General features: G+C 43.0%; 1 protein-coding gene across 3 annotated transcripts in view; it reads left to right on the forward strand.

Moving 5' to 3' along the window:
- Window positions 1-21,384, forward strand: part of PRICKLE2 (prickle planar cell polarity protein 2) — a 1,392,985-nt gene that overhangs the window by 901,584 nt on the left and 470,017 nt on the right. The gene's annotated exons all lie outside the window — the stretch shown is intronic.

The following is a 21,384-nucleotide window of genomic DNA, read 5'->3' on the forward strand; positions in this document are numbered from 1 at the left end:
TGATGGCAAGGAAAAGCACGAAGGAGAGGTGGAGAGGGTGAAGGCTGAACACTGTGGCATGCAGTCATTGGGAGAGGACCCTGAAGTGATGTGGGAGGAGGTGGTAATGGTCTGTAGATGTGTGACAAGAATAAGAGGACATGGTAGAATACGAGGAGGCAGAGATGGAGGGGCAGCAGGTAGAACATAAGGAATAAGTGGACAGGAGGTGGATGCAGGACAGGTAGAGGAGGAGATGGAGCAGTGCAAGGTGGAACCCGAGACAGACGGAGAGCCAGAGGAGGAATCAGATTTGATACTAGAGGAAGAGGGGTAGAAACTAGAGCAGTAAGAAGGAAAAGGAGAAAGAATAGGTTGACCGATGCTGGTTGATTCCATCCTGTTGAGGGGGCAGTGCGGACGAGTGTCTGACACTGATGCAAAGGTATTACCCCAACATTTCAACAATGGCCCCTTCTGGTTGTGGCGGTATTTCTCCTGCCTGAGGGAAACGTAGCTACAGCAGAATATACAGTTCTGGCAAGCTCAGCACAAATAGAGTACAGCATGCACTGGGCATGACTGTAATGCATGCGCAAATTGGAAGGTGACATGAAGAGATGCTGAAGAGCCACTTTCATGATGCGCTCCTCTGCTGGCAAGGATAAAGCATCTGCCAGTAGGTCTGGAGATGCAGGTTGTTCGTAACCATGACACAGAGAATGGCAGCGTGAGAATGAGGCCTGACCAAAAACAGTGGCAAACCAGCTGCAGCTAACACTCCTGTGTTGACTCGATTGGCTACCCACCCATGGTTAAATGATTGCTTTCCCTCCCTACAGTTGCAATCAGCATGATCGCCTGCACCTCCATTACAGCACATATTGCCTGCATTGTGATTTGGTAGTCAGCTGGGGGGATCTGGAGGACTGTGCAGTCCAAGAGACTAAGGAGGATCACCAGCATGCTAATCATCCCATCATCCCCCACTAAACCTATAGCCTTTGTCAGTCTCCCTCTATTCCAAGGTTGGTCACTTTGGGTGCAGCTGTTCTCTGTTCACAACCCAAATTCAGCCATTTTAGAATCAATGTAGGAGGCATCTCGACGGACTCATCTAAGACAGGCACAGACTATGACCCGCATTCCGAGATTGGAGGTAGCCATGGTGCTATTTGCGCCATTGCTGCCTCCAATACCGGGTCCGGCACCGGTCTGGTTGAATGGGGACTTTCCGACCCTGGAAGACCCGGTAAGTCCCCATTCAACCAACCATTCCCCATTCCCATTGAGCCCTCAAAGGGCTCAATGGGAATGGGGAAGGCGCTAATAACGGGCCCGCAAATAGCAGGCCCGTTATTAGCGCCCTAGTCCCTTAGCGGGACCCGTAAAGGACGTGTGGTCAGACCACACGTCCTTTACAGTTCCCGCTAAGGGACCTCGGAATTGGGTGGTAAGGGATTACCGGCCCCGGTCTCCTTACCGGTGCCCGGTATCCCTTACCGCCCAACTCATAATGATCCCCTATATCTGGCTCATCCCAAATTATACCCTCTTCTACAAATGTACCCTAGGTTGAACATAATGGGTCAAATTGTACATTAAAATCACCAGCAAACAACCATACCGCATCTTCATTAAAACAAACGAAAAGCTCTCAAATGCATGATTAAAATGTCTAGTTCCTCAAATGGATTTAAATCAATTTTTGCTCTGCTTGGTCTTACGTAAAACATTGAATAATAGCAGAATTAGCTCCTTAACCTATATAAAAACATGAACACGTTAAATCGGGACAGTTTGCAGGAGTGGTTATAATTTCAAACCCCAATTTCACTTGGGTACACAAAGTCAACTCCCCACTGGTTCTACCCTTGTTTCCCTTAGTTGCTTGTTTAACAAAACACTGGTATCCTGATTTCAAAACTAGGGATATTGTCAATGTTTCCTGGAAACAAATAATAAAATACTGATCAATTAAAGATTGCCAATCACAATGATCAAATTTAGAACTTAACCAGCTATATTCCAAGATTCAGTTGTTAACAGTTTATCTTGAGGAATAACACATTCATGGGGTAAAGACTGAACCACAGTGGGGAGGACACCCATCACTCACTTTTTCATGGTTCACAAAGGGTGCCAGATATGACTATTAAATGTGTACCATCGTCCCCTTAGATCCTTCACCACAGAGGGATCTAAGGGGACGATGGAAGGTGGCTGGATAGAAGCCTACACCCTCTCATTAGTTATCCATCTAAATGGCTTAGGTAAAATAATATTCTAACTATTGGGCTACTTTAATAACATCATATTCAGAGTCAGCAGTGTCAGAGAATCTAATGCCATTCAACATATCATCTATAATGATGGAACATTAATTTGAACATGGTGAACTCAATGTAAACTTTTGTTTATCAGGGCATCTGGATTTGCCTTGAGTTTGTGGGTCCACTTAGGTACAAAACATATTTGGGCGATCTTGTGTTAAATAAACATTACTACTGACACAATATACTTTTCTGGGTGCAGATTGAAGGAACAAACCCTACCTGGTGGAGCTAGATTTGAGAGACCCTTTTGACATTTCTATTGGTAGGGTTTTACATTGGTGCAGAGTTGGAACCACACTTTGCTTAGGCTCACATTTGCTATGATGGTGGGATAAAATTAGAACGACGGAATGGACAGCAGATACCTATAGGGGTAGATGAATGTAGAGCATGGGATATTTTATTTCAGATAAATAGTACTGCTATTAAAGATGGGCACATAGAGAAGAGACGTGGAGATAGAAGGAGGAGAGAGGGGGGTTGGATTATGCAGCTGCCAGGTCCGAGGAGGAATCTGATTATACACATGAAGGAGAAGGGGAGTGGGATACAGTAGATGCATTGGAAGGAGCAGAACAGCCACCTGCAGTATCCCCACGAGTAGAAATGTTGGGGTGACCTAGGTTATGTAATAGGTTTGGTTAAATGGCAATGGGGAGAAAGAACGTTGGGAATCTGGCTGGAGCATAATTCCCACAGTATATCCTGCGGGCACATATGGATAAAAATAACCTCATAAAACACTCCCATCTAGAGCGAGTAAGTGGCTATACGTGTTTGAAAAGCACACGGCTTGGACTACGTTGGCTGTAGGGGATTTATAAAGCTTGTTTGTGTCAATAGAGGGAGATCAGGCTGATGACATATGGGTTAAAGCTGGGTATCCGGGTGTGAAGTTTTGAGATGACAGTCATGACGGAGCGAATTTTAACGACATTAGGTGCCAAGTATGGGTGGCATTACGGCAGACGTATCCGAATACACCTGATCTCCATTCGATTATGCAGCGAACAATGCGCAATGATGAGGATCTTGCCAAATACATATTACATATATAGGAGATGTGACGGGCGGAAAAAGGGGATTCATGGATGAAGCGATTACGTTTTTCTATTTTGTGGCCGAAAGAGGTCTCCCAAAAGAGGTGCAGAAGGCACTCGACAAGATAGTGGGGATTGAGGAAAAAGGATGGGTGGAAATTCAGTTAATATTATTCACCACTGTAAGCAGTTGAAAGAAAAGGAGAAGGAAACAGTGCAGCGTGCGCAAGCATAAGAAGCAAAACTGTCTCAAAAGAGGTTATCAAAAGTTGCATTAGAGGGGGCTGCAACAGCAGTGCAGACGGCAGGGTCGACAGACTTTAAGGCGATCCAGGCAGACGTGCATGCAGCCAGGTGAAGAGAAGAACAAGGGTGGGCAGGTGGGTACCAACCTCAATATCAAGGAGGGTTTCCTGGAGGGCTTCAACGGGGGGTAGGGGGATTTTCGGGTGCCAAGGGATAGCAAGAAGGATTTGGAGGAATGGGACCGCGAGGAGAAGGGGGAGCAGGCCAGTGTTGGATGTGTGGACGCATGGGCCATTTTTCAAGGGAGTGCACGAGTAGACAGGCATATGCATATCCCCAACAGATGTACCCTTATTCTCAGGGAGGTCTAGTTTTATACCCTCAGTTATATGAACAGATGTCCCCGACAGATCTTTATGGTGGACCAATTTCTACAGCCCCACCTGTGCCCCGACCAACTATTCCACAGTTTCATGCCCCGGGATCTAGTAATGTGCCGCCATATGCCGTACACCAGGGGCAGCAACAGGCCCCCCACATTTCAAATAACAACACTGTTGTGAATGGTACGCTGACTCAATATCAGGGAGCCACTGTGGTTGGAGAAAACACATTTGTTAGTTGAGGGACAAACACATACCCGGATTAGGGCAGCCCACAAAGAGCCTTATCGAGTCCAGTTCTATTGGTCACTGCCGACCTAGAAGAGAAACCCATGGTGGGTGTTGAGATAGCAAACAAACCATTTATCTTTATGGTCAATACAGGCATGAGTAAATCATGCATTAGTGAGGGAGGATTCCCTTTTGTCAGGTGAGGTTTTGGAAATGCAGGGCTTCTCTGGGTGGTTCAATTGGTTCCTTTCACAAAGAAATTACCCATCAAAATAGGGGGCAGGGATATGTGGGCCCTCTTGCTCTACACCTATGCAACTCCAATCAATTTGTTGGGAAGGGATATCTTGAGTAAGCTCAACATGACCATCTCGTTTACAGAAAGGGGTGTGGTGTGTTCCATGCTGTGAGGGTTATGTTGTCCTTGAATGCATTAGGTCTTAGTCTGTGGCAAGAGGAATACCAGTGGACACGGATTTGTTTATATATGGTATCACCATACTGCTCAGTGTGTTGCCACAAGTGGCAAATAAGTACTGGCGAGTAACCTCAGAGTTTTTGTTCAGGCCCACCCAGCCTCACAAGATAATTTCAGGTACCAAACATACAAATGCCGTCAGGGTAGAGGTGCAAAGACATTATGGTGAGAACCTAATGCAACAAACCCTGGAAATTCAGCTAAAGCCACCTTAAGTTTGCGCCCCCTGTTGCGCAGCCTGTGACCACAGTGATGACATCACATATCACATCACTGATTACATCACTAATTACATTACAACAGCAACTGGCACTAAGCATGGCCTTCAGCCATGGTCAGTGTGTATGGCTAATATATATATATATATATATATATATATATATATATATATATATATATATATATATATATATATATATATATATATACACATGAATGGGTACTAGTCATGGCCTTCAGCTATGGACAGTGGTCGCAACCTTCATCCCTGTGCACTAACAGGCTACCAACCATAGATGTTGGACTTTACCAGTGGATACAGCTTTCAACGGGATTAGGCACTATCCATGGACTTTAGCAAAATACTGGCCGGTGACCACAATCTTTGGCTGTGCCCACTATACATTCTAACATATAAATAGGCCACTAGCCATGGCCTTTGACCTTGAGCAGTTTGTATGTCTTTTGGCCATGTCCACTGTATATTTTAAAATAATAAAGTGCAATAAGTGATGACCTTTGGCTGTGCCCTCTGTGGGTTACACAACACTAACCCGTCACTAGCTGTGGTTTATTATATGCACTCACCAGCCACTGGCCATGGTCTTCAACACAAAACTAGCCAGTGGCCAAGGCCTTTGGCTGTTCCGACTATATATTCTGACATATTAATGGGCACTAGCTATGGCCTTTAGCCATGGCCACTGACTACAGCTTTCAACATTGCCAATGATGGCCTACTAGGCATGGCTTTTAACCATGCACATTGGTATTTTTTAACACTAACCAACCACTAGCTATGGCCTTTGGTGCTGGCCAGTGACCTCAGTCTTTGTCATGGCCAAGTCCACAGCCTAAATTATTATTAAGCTAATCAAAGTTTTCATGAGCTAACTCATAAATAATGTTATGTCTAATTCCATTATTGATATAATCTGTTATATTCTACTTCAAATAGTGTTGTCACCAGCGATGGCATCCGTAATGTGATTTGTAATGTCATCATTGTTCTCATACAAACTTGTAATTAGTGAATTCATCAGTGAGTGATGTCATCACTGTGGTCATTGGCTGCGCAAAAGGGGGTGAGAAGTTAAGGTGGCTTTAGCTGAATTTCCAGGGTTTTGTTGCATTAAGTTCTCACCTGAACATCCTTGCAACTAAAGATTTTTACTTGAAAAAAGAAAATCTCTCTCTCTCTCTCTCCCTCTCTCTCGCTCTCTCTCTCTCTCTCTCTCTCTCTCTCTCTCTCTCTCTCTCTCTATATATATATATATATATATATATATATATATATATATATATATATGTATTTTAAGACCGTTTTTTCTTAACAGTCCGAGTGAGAGGCACTCCCCCGTTCTTTGAAAATCACCAGAAAATCAGTTTTCTTTTTTGGAAACTATTTCCTCTTTATTATGCAGACCATGCACAGCACATGACTGTCAGTAAAAACCACCTCAAATGTGGTGCTCCATAATATATGGCTCCAATCGACGTGTTTCGCGGTTACCTCACCGCTTGTTCACAACAAGTGATCCCTACAATCAACACTGTTTAAAAACACCCCATGTGACAGGAAGTTTGTCATAGAAAGAAGACTGGGTGGCCCAGAACTTTCGGATCGGCCATTTTAGAATGGGTTCAACAATTCAATATTTGTACATGTTATATTTTCATTTAGAAGCCCACTTTGAATTTAAAACAATTAGTTAATCATATTCTTGCCATTTAAAATCAATCAACATAAAAACATAGAGAACAGAAAAAAGTGCAGCGTGCAATCAGTTCTTTAAAGTGCGTAGTGCATTTCCCAACTTTATGTGGTTGGGTAGGCTTATCCCCTGTGCAAATCTTGCAAGGTTAAAGTGCAAATAGTATACTTAAGGTGCATTGTGCTGCTGTTACTATGTTTAAAGTACTTAGTGCAACTGCGCTACTTGTAGTTATATGTAGCACATTACTCAGCATAATTGTAGTGGGTTTCGGGAGATATTACTAATTTATCCCCGTTCTTAACATCTAAGTGTTACAGATGACATGTACTCACAAGTGTGAGTGCCCCATATCATAGTCTAGGCAGATACAAATCTTTTTACATTTTGCTTATGAAAAACCGTGTTACGGTTTATACTGGAAAACGGGGGCATCATATAGTGTAGTTTTTGAAATTCTAGTATAAGTTGGAAAGACGAAACGTCCATATTTTTAGTGAACCTTCGTTAGAATTCAACATTTTGAACTCTATTAAAATTATTGTTAATACAATTAAGATTCATTTTTAGACTTGTGCCCCAACCTATATTAATTCATACTAATATTCAAAGTATAGATGCCACATGAACAGTGTGTCTTAAAAACCAGATCATTTTTCCACTGCCGATATTAGAGTGTACCGGTTCCTATTTCTGAAATTCTATTGCTGGCGCCACCCTTCCTTGTCTTCAAAAGTCCTGACACATATTTCACCATTAAAAAGTTGTTTTAAGAATCACCCTAAGTGCATAAAATCGAGAAAGGAAGGTTCCCAAATTGGGACTTCATGTCGCACGACTGCCTTATCTCCCAAACCATAGTTTAGAAGACAAGAAACAAGGAGATAGGAGAGAAGAGGAAGAAACATAGAACGGAAGGAGAGACACATCTGGTATCAGGTAATATTATTCCCATATATATGGTCGCCGTAAATAATATCACCGGGAAAAGGTTGCTGCGATATTATATGGGTGACTATATATATGAGGACAGGGGCAAAAAAAAAAAAAGTTAAAAAAAGAAAAAAAAGAAAAAAAAATGTGGGGATTGCGGGGGTGTCCCCTGCATGTTCCATGCAATAATGTTGCCACAAAAAACGGCCATTTTTCGGCGATATTTTTGCATGGCGAGATTTTTGTGGCGACATTATTACATGGAACCACACATCTAAGGAGGAGAATAAGGAATAGAAAAATAGGATAGAAGAAATAGAATAGACATAGTGTCAAATATATTTCAAAGGATGTCTGTGCATTGGGGACAGAGCATTGGCAGAGTTATCTCTACCCTGGAACGAAGCGTCCACTCTCAAGGCCTCCGATTTTAAATGTTTGCAAAGCAAGAGGAAACATTATCTGCAGGAACAAAATGCAGGATGGCACTTGGGCCCCAACGCAGTCACAGGAATGGTAGCCATTTTACCCTTAGATCCAAATCCTAAGTCTGTAAGGGATCAGGATATATGGTTCATGGCTCCTAACACTTAAATGTTAGGCTGAGTGCTCTGAATAAGTATGCCAGTGTGCATTATGTGAGGAGTGATTCAAGATTACTGCAGCCATATTTGTCGAATATAAAGAGCTGTGATCATTCTCATGTTCCTGATGTTATGCAAAGCAACCAGGAACAGTCATTGGTGCTAATTGTACCCTTCCCTTACTCGTAGGTGTATTCCAAAAGAGTAAAATCGAGTGTACCAGAATGTCCATCTTGGAACTATACAATTTTATCAGAAAGTAATGAGCTTAGCACTGTAAGACAAATGTAACATTCTTACTAGGTCAACCATATACACTGAATCATTGGAAATGGAAATTTCATTTATTTTAATCAGAGCCAGTTTACAATGTAAATTCAAATAAATGTCATGTCTTTTCTAATAGCTCTTTTTGCAAAAAATAATCAGCCCACCACTTCATGATATCCGTGTTTTAACTCTGATCGCACTGCTGTCAGCAATGGCTGAGGTGGCATTAGCTAATGTGCTGCTGCCAGCATGACTCTCAGCCGCATGCAAAGAGACACTCATAGGGTGATGCAGCAAGAGAGCGAGAGAGGGCTCGGGATCCGCTTATCATATGCTGGGTATAGCTAGTTCTAAGAATGTCTCTTTAGCTCCAAGAATTTTTAACTCCAATTACTATCTTGTCTTATCAAACAGGACTCACACTCAGTTATAGCAACTGAATGTACTCTACTCACCCAAAAAATCCTAAAATTGTAATTATTATTTTGTCTCAGCATAAATCTGTCACAACTTGACACTCCCAGTACAACATTAAATGCACTAGACTGTCTAAAAACAATTCTACATATTATTACTTACAACTACTATTTTGTCTCAAAGCATTAAGATGACAAATCCAGTAACAGCCATTAAATGTATACTTTTTCTTCACAAGAAGTATGTTGTCTTGTAAAGAAGGCATGTGCATTGAGTTAAAGCCACTGAATATAATCTTCTCCTATCTCCAAACAATGCTGGTGTCAATAGTATCCACGAAAAGATGGCGTCTTTTTTAGATGGTGAATTCTTTTTTAGTGTTCTACTTCTCTGTCAGCTAGATCCAATTTCAATGTTCTACCTCCCAACACATGCCTATTCCCTTAACTACTTTATCAACCCTCCTGCCTCTGCCTGTAAGACCAAGTCCATAATCAATGTATGCATATCCTATTTACACCGTGTTTACCTGAATGTCCACAATACCCTGTTTGGGAAAACTCCATCCTACCGAAACACTCATGGTTTGGGTGATTCCGAATGTCGCTGAATGTGTTCGCCCAGGCTTATCCCTAGGTAGAGCCTCACATGAACCGATGGAAGTGCACCTGCTCTACTGAAGCCCTTCGATGCCAAGTGAAGCCATGAGGCCCAGTTATTGGCATTCATAATAGCTCCCCACTTGGTAGAAACAGGTTGGAAGCGGGGGCCTGAGCAGCAGAAATGTTTCTCTTCTTGTGTGGGCACTTGCCTCACTGATGATTCCCAGTTCACCCCAGAAGTGGAAGAGCCATGTCACCGAATCAGGATCCTTGCAATGAAGTGACCCCACTCTCCTGATTCCAGCTCTGAGCAGGACATACCAATGGCGCAGGGTCGGATTTAGAGAGAGGAAAGAGCTTTCCCTATGCAGGCTACTGCAACCCTGATTACGGTTGGCTGTGGAGAGTGGGATTTGGACAACTGCTGTTCTGGATCCCATCTAGCACAGGAGGCACACGTAAAACAGAAGCATAGACCCTTATGTCTGCTAAGAGCTCTTATCAGACAACATCAGTCTGCACACAGCACATACGTGCGCATTGGGCCAAAGCAGCCTAGCCTCATGATACTGACACCAACTCTCGCCAGCAAAAAAACTTTTCTCAACATTGGGACCAAAACCTATTATTACACCTGGGTCATGTGCAGGGCGAGGGTTGTGTATGAAGTGTGCCAAGTTGCTGGGTAGCAGTTGCAAGGGGGCGGTGGGGCACACAATAGGATTTAGGTGTGTAATGTGGCATATAATGTACCCTAAGAGATATGTGTCATCTGACACACCTACGAAAAACATATGCACTCTTCTCCCAGCTGCAATAGCTCTCTACTGCATTAATTCTATTTGAGAGCTAACACTCTCATCCGCCAGTCCAGAAATAAGCTCTGAAAACAAGCCAATTGAACTGTATGCCTTCAGATACACGCCCACCAAAGTCATCCAGCCCAGTATCCCTCCTGGCAATCACCCTCTCCATCCTAGCCAACCTTTCCTCGCTTTCACTTATTCTCTCTAACTTTAACTGTCTCCTATTACCTGCTACCAAAGTGAGACCATACATGCTGGGCCACTTTCCTCTTTATTGTTCAAACCTGCTGGACAACATAACTTCTATGCATGGTTTGGAGCTTCCTCTTATAATATCTTCAATTAGACAAAGGGGAGACATTCCTCAATAGGGATGTGGAGAACACCCTTGTACACAGAGGTGGATTAAAGACTGGGACAAAGCACACATGCCCACAGGACCCCTGCTCTGACTTTCTCACCTCGAAGTCAAGCAGCCCTGGCTGCACAGGGCCTCCCATTGACATGATATCCTTTTAACAGACTTAGCAAGCCCACCATTTGCAATGTTAACATGGTACAATACATGGAACATTTGCCCCTAAAGTTCATTAATGTCCCACTTGTGATAGCCATTAACTCCTCCCACCCTTAGCTCCGCCTGCCCAGGGCTGTCTGTCAATCTTGCGTATGGGGCCCCTTGCCTTAAATCTGCCACTAGCTGTACCCCTGGGTTCTCTCTTTTAATAGTGTTCACTTTACGCTTCGTTCAATGTCACTATTAAAAAACATTAACGACTTGTAGAATGGTGTTTTGAACGCATGCTGCTGGCATGTAGAATGTCACATAAAATAACACCGCCCAGCTCAATGTTTCTATTAATAAGCACCAGAGTCTTGTTGAAGGTCTGTTTAAATTTAGATCACAGGCCTGTGCAATCATGCTTTAAATAAACATCACAGTCCTTTTTGATGTCACATTAAATAGTCGACATAGTGCTCAGGAATGGTTGTTTAAATAAACACGCACGCCCGGCCCAATACTTGATCATAAGTAAAGGTACATACCAGTTGAGTGATGCTTCAAGTGCACACCATGGCCCTGAGTAATCTTCCTTAAATAAACAATATGACAGTAAAATGTCCCGCTATTTAACCACAGTCCTTACATATTGCATTGTAAAAAAACACACTGTAATTCAGAATGATGCATTGAATAAGCACCCCAGTTCCTATGCATGAGCACTTTAACTCCATAACTATGTACAATCCGGCATTAAAGAAATGTTACAGACCTGTAAACTGGCCCGAATACTTACCAGTAATGTGTTTTACTGCAAGCACATATTTTCCTCGTCACTGCACCTTCCTCAAGAGGCATCAGCTCCTGAGATAAACTCTACCTGCTAGCACTTGCGTCTATATGTAGAAGGAGGACTACAGAGGCTATGACCCTAAGTCTACCTTCTATTTCCATCCTCATCATACTGGCCCTACCCACTTTGGCCCATAACCCTCCAACCTTCCTACCTAATTCCCGTCAATAACAAGCCAACCATGCCAGAGTCCTGGGGCAATGTAGGACTATGATGTTGAAGAATTGGATTCTACGTAATGAAGGTCATTTGTAAGTAAGCGGGCTATTGCCTACATGTCAGTCTTCCTCCTCCCAGTCATTGCTTACCTGGGGATCTACAAAGCAGTGTGCAGATTAGGAAATATACAGGACACGAAGCACTGTACACCTTTGTGATTTATTCACGTGCTCTAATATAAACCAGTAGGTGAGACGCTGAAGGGAGGAAAGCAGCGTCAAAATCAGAGGATACTGAATTATCCACCATCAGGTTATAATGATGTATAAAGATATGGAGCATACCTTGTATGGCAGCATTACACATGTTCTGCAAAAGAACATCCCCACACTAGCCTTATAAAGCAGAAATCCCTATCAATGATCAACCTTTGTCGGCAGGATCACAAACACCTCCTTCACTCCCTATGCCATCTAGGACTTTGTTCTGAGGGGGCGGTCAACTGGTTCCACACCTTTCTATCTGAACGTGAATCTAAATTTCAGTTGGGATCGCCATGCTCTCCAATGGCCCCTATTTGGTGTGGAGTCCCCCAAGAAGCTACCTTATCTCCCATTTTGTTTAACCTATACATTAGGCCACTTTGTTCCCTACTAGACGATCTGGGTGTATTTGTTTGCAAACTTTGCGGATGACACCCAGTTATAGAACAGACCGGGCACTATTTAACTGACACCATGACTCTTCCTAACATGTACCATCAGATAGAACTTTGGATGTCCTCCAACTGGCTCTGTTTAAGTGGCAACAAAACAGAGATCCTTATCTTTGGCTCAAGACAGGCCTTGGGTGAGCCTGAGCCCCGCCTTTAGGAGCTTTATAATCAGAGACAACACCATCCCTGTCCAATCCAAGGTGAAAACATTGGGTGTCCAGTTGGAGGCCTCCCTGAACTCTGAGGCAAATGATAACCAGCTGAGCCAACACTATAATTACCATCTTCATCTCCTTAGAGAAATGTTCCCTTATATTTCTGAACTAAATAGTTCTACTATTACTCGAGATATTATTATCTCAACGCTTGACTATTGCAATTCTCTGTTGATTGGAGCCTCAAATTGCAGCCTAAAAAAATGCTAAGTACTACAAAATGATGCAGTATTCATTGTTAAGAATGTCTCAAGATGTGTACATATTTCAAAGCATAGACAAAACCTTCATTGTCACCCTATTAAAGAAAGAATACATTTTAATGCAGGAACCATGGTTCATAAATGTATTTTTGGACAAGACCCAGCCTATTTAACATCAATTCCACAATATCATCCATCCAGAATATTGGGCTCTACAAACAAAATGTAGTTACCTGCCCAGATCACAGACATGCAAAGGGACTTGGAAGATCTTTCCCAGTAAAAGCGGGCCCTTTTTGGAATTCCCTTCCAATACTCTGAGAATGGAACCCGACCTAGAATCTTTCAGAAAATCCCTAAAAACCTTTCTCTGCGAGTAACTGACCCTCCTTCTAAACCTGCCCTTCTCCTTTCTCTGTCGTGTCACTTGATGGTCGTCCTTACTGTGTAAATGTTCTAACGCTCGATGCCTTCGGGCTTTCGGTGCTTTATAAACAAACAAATAAATAAAACCTTGGCCAAAAGAGAGGTTGGGGTATCTGAAGAGCTGCAGCCATCCATCTAAAACCTCTAAACCTTCTAAAGGTAGGTGGGGATGCTTAACCCCACTGTATAGAGGTGCCAAATGTTAACAACAGGAATATAGGCTCTCTGAAACTTTCTGTGCTTTTCAAATATATGGTAGGACAATGAGCTGCTTCATCAAGATAGTGCCACTGGACACCTAGGCATAATCAGGAGCCCCTGAAAAAAGGCAAAACCAACTCCTTGTTAGGGTGCAAACTTCAACCCACCTTCAGACAAAAAGAGGGAGAAGGGTGACGAATGTACTTGTCTTCAAAGAAAATGGATGTAGGACTCTCCTTCACAATGGCTGGCACTAAAATACATCAAATTAAAACCTAAGGTACAGAAATTGTAGGATAGAATAAGGATCTGTGTTCCCTCCAACGATGTGCTTGTCCATACACCATTGGAAATATTTGTCCAATGTCTATGATAAATTTGCAGAGTTGCTCATTTCCTGAATACAAAAGGAAGCCTGCTTGGAGTGTTCAATTTCTTTAAAAACTTTAACCTGTTAATATCAATGCCACCAAGTATTAGTAAACTTTGGAGAGTTGAAGATAGCCGCAATAGAAAAGTACTCCTGTGAGCCAGTAACAAAAGAGGAAAGCACCTTGACCAATATAGAGCCACAAGGTGTAACTCCACCCCTTTTTAGTAAAAAATTAAGCCTTGATGGCAGTCCGGCTCTGGGATCGATCTGTTGCACATCCACCTCGGCCTACAAAAAATAAGATGCAAGAATTACCCAGCCATTCAGGGTTGGGAAACTTTGAATACCTTTGAGAGGGAATAAATGTGCCAGTGAAGCAACGAGTTTAGTAAAGACTCCCGGATCCAATGCCAGAGGGAACAGAAGCTCGAAAATCAGGAAATGTTGACCATACAAAATCTCAGGCAGTGCACATCAATCAGATACATGATCAGATACAGGGATGACGAAGTTGTTGAAACAAACCAAGTAATGGTCTCTATACTAGGCATTTTGGGAGGATGATATGCAACATATTTGTTGAATCACTTGGGTCCAAAACCAACCTGTACTCATCCAAATGCCTCTGCACTAAAAGAAAAAGTCAAAGAGATGCTCTCCTCCCTGGGCCTTTGCTTAGTTAGGTGAAGAGGAAAACGTCTAGAAATGTTTAGAAAGTCTGAACCAATCTATGCAGTAGACCCTCTGAACCAAATGAAGGGCTTACTAATCTATGCCCAAGACGTGCCATTGTTGCACAATCTGGTGAATGCAGCCACCTGCCGGTTTCTAGTACCCGCCCATGTTGAGGAAGTCATTCTGGGAGGATGCAGGCTCAGTAACGATGGGCGTAAACGAACATAGAGAGAGCCTATCCTGGTCATGGGCTTTTACAAAAGGATTAGGCCTTGCAGGTCTCCTGGAGGGAAGGATCTCTGAGGAGGTTGCCAATAGGGTACATGATTTTCCTATCCTCAGCTAACCATTCCGACAGATCCTCCACCTTTGTCCCAAAGTGTTCAGAATGGTCAAATGGTAGGTGCAAAAGCAGATTTAGATTTTTGTGGCTGATGTCAATTTTCCATGGCCATATCCATATCGGCAGTCTAGCTGCCAAGGAATAGTCTCCATTGCTGCAGAGGGACACACTACATTAAAGGTGACATTTAGTATTAGACATGATGTGAAAGCCACATCAGATGGGGCACTGAGGTCTGACCTCTGAGAGTAGAAGCCAATGAATCCCCGATGGGCACCAGCCCCATCAACATATAGTGCTTTACTACACATAGAAGCGGCACTGGCGTATCCACATCTTTCCATTCTTTCAGGAGTAAGCTCTTCACTTGCTTATGAACTGGAAAGTCCTCCGCATCCAAAGGACTCGGTGTCATCTAAGGGGAGCTTCACTGGTTGTTTAAGGAAGCCTTTCTAGTGTGCTGAAAGGCCACGGCCAACTGCTCTCTCTGCAGATAACGCCCGTTTATGCAGGAGGGCATTCCTGGTCCTCTTAATTGGCTTGAGCATCCCCTGATGCCATGGCCAACCCTTCCTTCATCTTAAAGGTGACCGCCGCGGCAGTGGCTCTCATGGCTTCAACCAGTGTGGGCCATACATGGCTGGACCCGCATGGTTGCCATAGGGATTGAGCAGGGCCGGCCCCTGAATACCCCCATGAAACTGCAGCCCCCAAGCCTGGCCTGAAGAACTATGGGGGATGCACAATAGAAGCCATGTTAACACACAGGCAGAACTAGTCTGTCACAGAGCTGCTCCACTGTGCCAAGAGGCCTCTCGATGTAACATAAAGAACTTGTCCAGCAACGTCCTTATCAATCTAAAAGTACATGTACAGGAAAGTGTACCTGTCCAGCCGAACGTACAGCTCCCCTTTTGAGACTACGTGAAACTGCGGACTGTCCAGCTATCTCTGCCATATCACATAATATTATGTTAATCAAGTTACAGCACATCACTGTTCTTTTTTTTCTTTTAAACAAATCGATCGGACCTTGAAAGGGTTCTCATTTGTCAATGTCCAGTGAAGACAGAGTCAAAACCTGGGAAGGGAAGGTCAGAGGATACATATCCAGGTGTGTGGGCAAGTCTGGTGAGTATGGAAATAGAAGATAGATGTAGCATTGTGCTCTGTGTTGTCTTTCTGAATTGTAAGGTTGTAAGTGGTTATAGGTAATGTCTTGTGAGCTACCACCTCAGCTAACGGAATGTAACACCTCAGGTGAGGATTGTAAAGAGGAGGACAGACAAGGCAGTAATGATGCATTGAATTAGGCAGTTTGGCTGGACTACCCCTTCTGAGATGGAACCAAGCCTTATGTGCTTGTTTTTCCTTTTTGTATTAACATGTCAGGCTAAACAATGGTGCTCTGGAGGGTTGCCCAGAGGTTGTCAATCATTGATAACTTTCCAGCCATTGCCCTTCTGTTTTCCTAAAGGCACCCCAAGTATGGGTGCACCTAGAAATGGGTCCCAAGCTTGCTATGACTAATGCCCCAAGCTACACCTACATGACGATGCCCAGTGAGGCTGAATCATGTCTTGCGTTTGCTTGGGGTTTCATGCAGAAAGTATATGACTTAGCAGTTTGGATTGCACTGCCCTTTTTGGGGTGGGACTAAACTTGATTTTGATTGGATATTTGACATTCTGGAATGACATGTCAGGCTGGAAAATGATGGTCTGGACTGTTGTTCAAAGCTTTGCAAGAGGTTATGATTCTTTGAAAAGCTTACAGCCATCACTGTTCTGTTTCGCTTTGAATTATCACTTCCGTGCTGTTAAATGGTGAGTTTAATAGAATTATGGAAGAAAAGAATCGTGTCAAGAGGTAGAATAGAATACTGGCACGGGAGATGCTCTCACGATTCCAAATAGGAACACTAACGTGATAGACCCACTCTTAGTGACTAAGGAAAAATCCACGTAAGGGAGATAATCATAAAATCAGGAAAGCCCACACCATTCCAGTCATTATTGATTTTTGGAATTTGAAAGACAAAAGACAGCCATGGTAATTTATTTAATGTAGGGTAACAACAACCAGACTGAGAAATAACAACTCTCTAGGGAAGAAGGCTAGGTGCATAAGAACAATAGGTTTATTGGTATACAAAAAGGAAATGCTGCCAGGGTATTATAAGTCCACTGCCACAGAGCTCTCTCTCTTCTTCAAAGCAAACAGCGCATAATAACCTCAAAAATCGTCATCTGTGGTGTGCACAATATACAGTGTTCATCCCCACCCTCACTGGCTGCCGCCTATATACATACTACTGATAACGTATAGACCCCCAATTCATTGGCCACATCTTCTCTGATTCCAACTTCTTCACATGTGGGTGACGATCTCTCCACCTTGGGTCACTGTAAAATGATTGGTTAGATTTCTGAAAACACTATCCTGCCCTAAGGCCTAATAACGTGATGTGCACCTGGCAGTCAACGTGAGCTCAGTGGATAACTTTGAGGTCAGGCTAGTCCTTGTAAATAAAGCAACGCTTTTATTTTGTTTTTTGTTATACAGTTTATTACAAACGTTTAATAATTTCATTCAATCCATCCATTGTTATACATCAATTCATTCCTCTTAAACAAATAAAATCTCAAATAGAAATAAACACTTGTTCAATACATCTAGAAACCCTATCCACTTTCCCCTTACTTTTCCCATCACTTAATTTTTTCTTCGTGTTCTTCCTTTTTAAAAAAACATTTCTCCCAAAAACGTTATAAAACTTTATAAAAACGCATGTCAGCCCCCACATAACACTTCCCCCCATTCTTCATCGCTGAGCTCTAGGGATCCCCCTCTGAGTTCACCTAAATATGTGTTTCTCTTATCTTTCAGCCCACGACAATTCCTGGCTAGATGTTCCAGAGATTTCACATGGTTTTTACAGAATCGACATACATTGTCATTAGACTTTCCCACATTCCTACAACTAAGTATTTCCTTAGTAGGTTCATGCGCAAGCAAATGCATTTGTCATGATGGTATCCACTGGGGAACGTTTCCAAATATTTTGGTAACCTATTTAAATGTTTGATATATCTATACCTGTTCTTTCTCTCCCATGTGTCTCTCCAGTCATCTGGCCACAAGTTCTTTTTCACATAGTCAGGATTTGCTTCCAATTGTTTTTCAGACACGCCCAAGTTTGTTGGAATCTTTTCACATTCACTGCCCACAATCTCATTGTTCGGTCCCTTTCTTGCCCCCCTTTCAAGATTTCAAATTGAAGTTTGCTATCTCCGCAGGTTATTTTCCCGGAATAGCGATCGAGTGTACCATACCCATCTCGCGTACAATGAAACCAGCCCCAGCTCATACCTGATGACTGCCATTGGTACACAATTTGGGAATAGTAACACTCTTCGCCAGAAGATTCCCTCTAGCGTCTACCACGTCTTCCAAGGCACACCTAGCGAGGCCTCTGCACCATAGCAGATTATCAGGGCCACTTTTTGGTTGTAGAGCTTCACTAACGGGGCCATTAAGAATCTTCCATATTTAATAAGGATCTTTCTCCCTTGTGCTGCCAAATTTTTGGCTTCCAATTTTAGCTCCCTAATCCTCATAATGTCCCTTGCATTAGTGTTCACATTAATTCCCAGATACTTTCTCAACTCCGATGGGAGAATTACTGCATCTCCCAGTGTCCATCGCATCAACACTTTTCTTTTTGTCCTAGCAGGTTGAATTATTAGTATCTTTGATTTGACTTCATTTATCTTAAGGCCATGTCAGTCTACGTACTGCTGCAGCATTGCTAACTTCTCCTGCAGACCATCTGGTCCATGGGTCTGATCGATGATGTCAAGTTCATTGGCATACAGTAACCATCCTAGAGGCACACCTGCTATTCGGGGTGGGAAGGATCCGACTCCTTCATTGGCGCTTTCAAATCAGAGATAAACAAATTGAATAGCGCTGGTGCTAGGGGGCAACCCTATTTCAACCCTCTCGAATTTCTTTTGTCGTGACCCCTGACTGACTTAATCTCTCCTGGATCAACATGTTTGAATACAATGCTTCCATGGCTCGAATCAAACCATTTGGACATGCGCAGTCAGATGATTTCTCCATAGTAGATCTCGATTTATTCCATCAAAAGCCTGTTCCAGATCAATAAATGCGAGGCTTTAATTTTTAATAGATTAATCAAGAATAGATTCAAGGCGCAACCAACGCCTTTGACAAACCCTGCCTGGTGTTAGTCAATGTATCCTGCTTTTATTGTCCAGGTCTGCAGACTTCTCAACAGGAACGCTGCAAAGAGTTTTCCCAGAACATCCAATAGTGCAATGGGTCGATAATATTTTACCTCCAGTCAATTCCCTTTTTTGAAATAGGCACCAGCACCACCTTTTTCTAAGAGAGAGGAATCACCTCTGTTCTTACCACTTCAGTAAACAGTGCCATTGTAATTTCCGCCACTAGGCTGTCGCCGATTTCAACATTGCGTTTGTTAGCCCATCAGGGCCTAGGGCACGTGAGCTACTAGCCTTTCCTATGAATTCCACCAACTCCTCCCTAGCTATTGTTATATTCCAATCAGTGCTATCTGGACCGGTTATATTCTCCCCCTCTGGTTTTTTAAACAAGTCTCCAAAGCGTTTAATCCACTTCAGAGACTGGGTTAATTTGAGCAGCCTGCTGGTTTTGACTTTCCTCGTTTACAATCTTCCACAGTCCTCTGGTGTTACTTGAGGCAATTGCTCTAAGCATTGCCTCTGCATCTCTTTGCAACTATTTTCACATCCCAAACACACAGGCAAACCCATCATCATGCCTCCCTTACGCAATCTTGGAACAGTTGGCACCGGCCTTTGTTCTCTCTGGTACAAATCACGGGCCTTGTTGTCCTCTGTTCTCCCCTTATCAGCTACCCCTCCCGAGGGGCAGGCCTGGGGTTCCTACAGGTTAGTTCTATTCATCGGCATCTGGTAGTTCAAATGGGATCACCATTATCCTGGGGCGCGCTGGTGCTAAATCTCAACTCGTGTTTTGGCAGCTCAGGACCTCTTCCCTGGCTCCCATGGGTTTGTCCTTTACTATCGGCCGCAGTCCTACTCGTATTTGGACGCTCACATTCCTGCCTAATTTTGCAAAGTTCTAGCTGGATACATGTGTGTGTGTGCGCGCATGCGTGTTCCCTGCGTTGCCTGGGGTGAGGATGACCTATTCAAGCACAAGGCCTTGTTGTTCTGTGTTTCCAACACGCCCTACGAGGATTCTGGTCTACCCTCGCATACAGTGTTGATTCATGTTATGTGTGTTGTGCACATGCAGTGTATCTTACCTGTCTCCATATGTGCCTTTGTGTTATTGTAACTAAGCTGTAAGTTGTCGTTTGCAATGCGCCCTGTTACCCTTGGGTCCGGTGCGCAATACAAGTGATAAAACAAACAAACTAGCACTCTATAAAGCTTGTTATTAGTTTTCCTTAAATCTATGTAGGTTTCTACAACAAGTGTACCCCGCGTCATTCACCTCTACCCACAAGATTCCCCCGCCCTGTACCCGCACATGTACATTTCCCACAAATGTATATATTTTTTGCAATCTGAATCGCTTGGGAGGGGCTGGGATCTGAACGTGCACCCCAATATTACCAACACAGAAGAAAAGGGATGCTTTCTATCACTTTGAGGCTAACAGATAAAATTTGATAGAAATTATAGCTGTTATCCTCTACAATGTCTTTGGGTGTCATACGTGATAGAGTGTCCTGAAGGATACACGGTCCTTTAAGTGGCTGACATTATGTAGAAACTAGTTTCCAGCACTGAAGCAAGTTTGAGCTCCTATTTGGAGCATTTTTCTTTTTAAAATCTTTCTTATTTTGACTTGTGCCATTTGCAACTGTTCTTCAAGTTTCTTTGACTGTTGTTCTAAATGTATTTGTTTTTCTAAGAATGTGTTTATGTTTCTTTCAAAGTAGATGTGACCAAAAGTGTCCACAAAGAACTAGCATTCTAATCAAATAAAAAAAAGAAAAAAAAATGGAGATTCTTTTCAAACAAAATGTTGTATTTATTTTTCATGGAAACGAGTTGGACTCTAGTTTAACGCACTTTCATTAATTAAATGATTGCTTCAACTATTCTGTTCTCCTTCTGGACACAATTCGTTGGTTCCATATGTTTGTTGATTCAGTTTAAGTGGGAGAGGGGGTCACCTACCGTTTTCATTTAATCGAACTACCGACCTGTAAACTGTCATTTTAAAGTAACAGCAAAATATTGATGTAGTGTAGCATCCTTAAAACCCGCGAAAGACGGGGGAGGGGGGGGGGGTTAACAAACGCCTGTGGCGCTTTAATACACCCGAGTAAGCACCAGAATCCTGTAAGACGATGCTTTAGATAAGCACCCAGCAGCTTTGAATGGCGCGAACGCATCCTCTTAAGGTGTGTGGATACCTTTTCATTATGAA

This window comes from Ambystoma mexicanum, chromosome 2p (assembly GCF_040938575.1).
Source record: "Ambystoma mexicanum isolate Mex_15411 chromosome 2p, UKY_AmexF1_1, whole genome shotgun sequence".
Lineage (NCBI taxonomy): Eukaryota > Metazoa > Chordata > Amphibia > Caudata > Ambystomatidae > Ambystoma > Ambystoma mexicanum.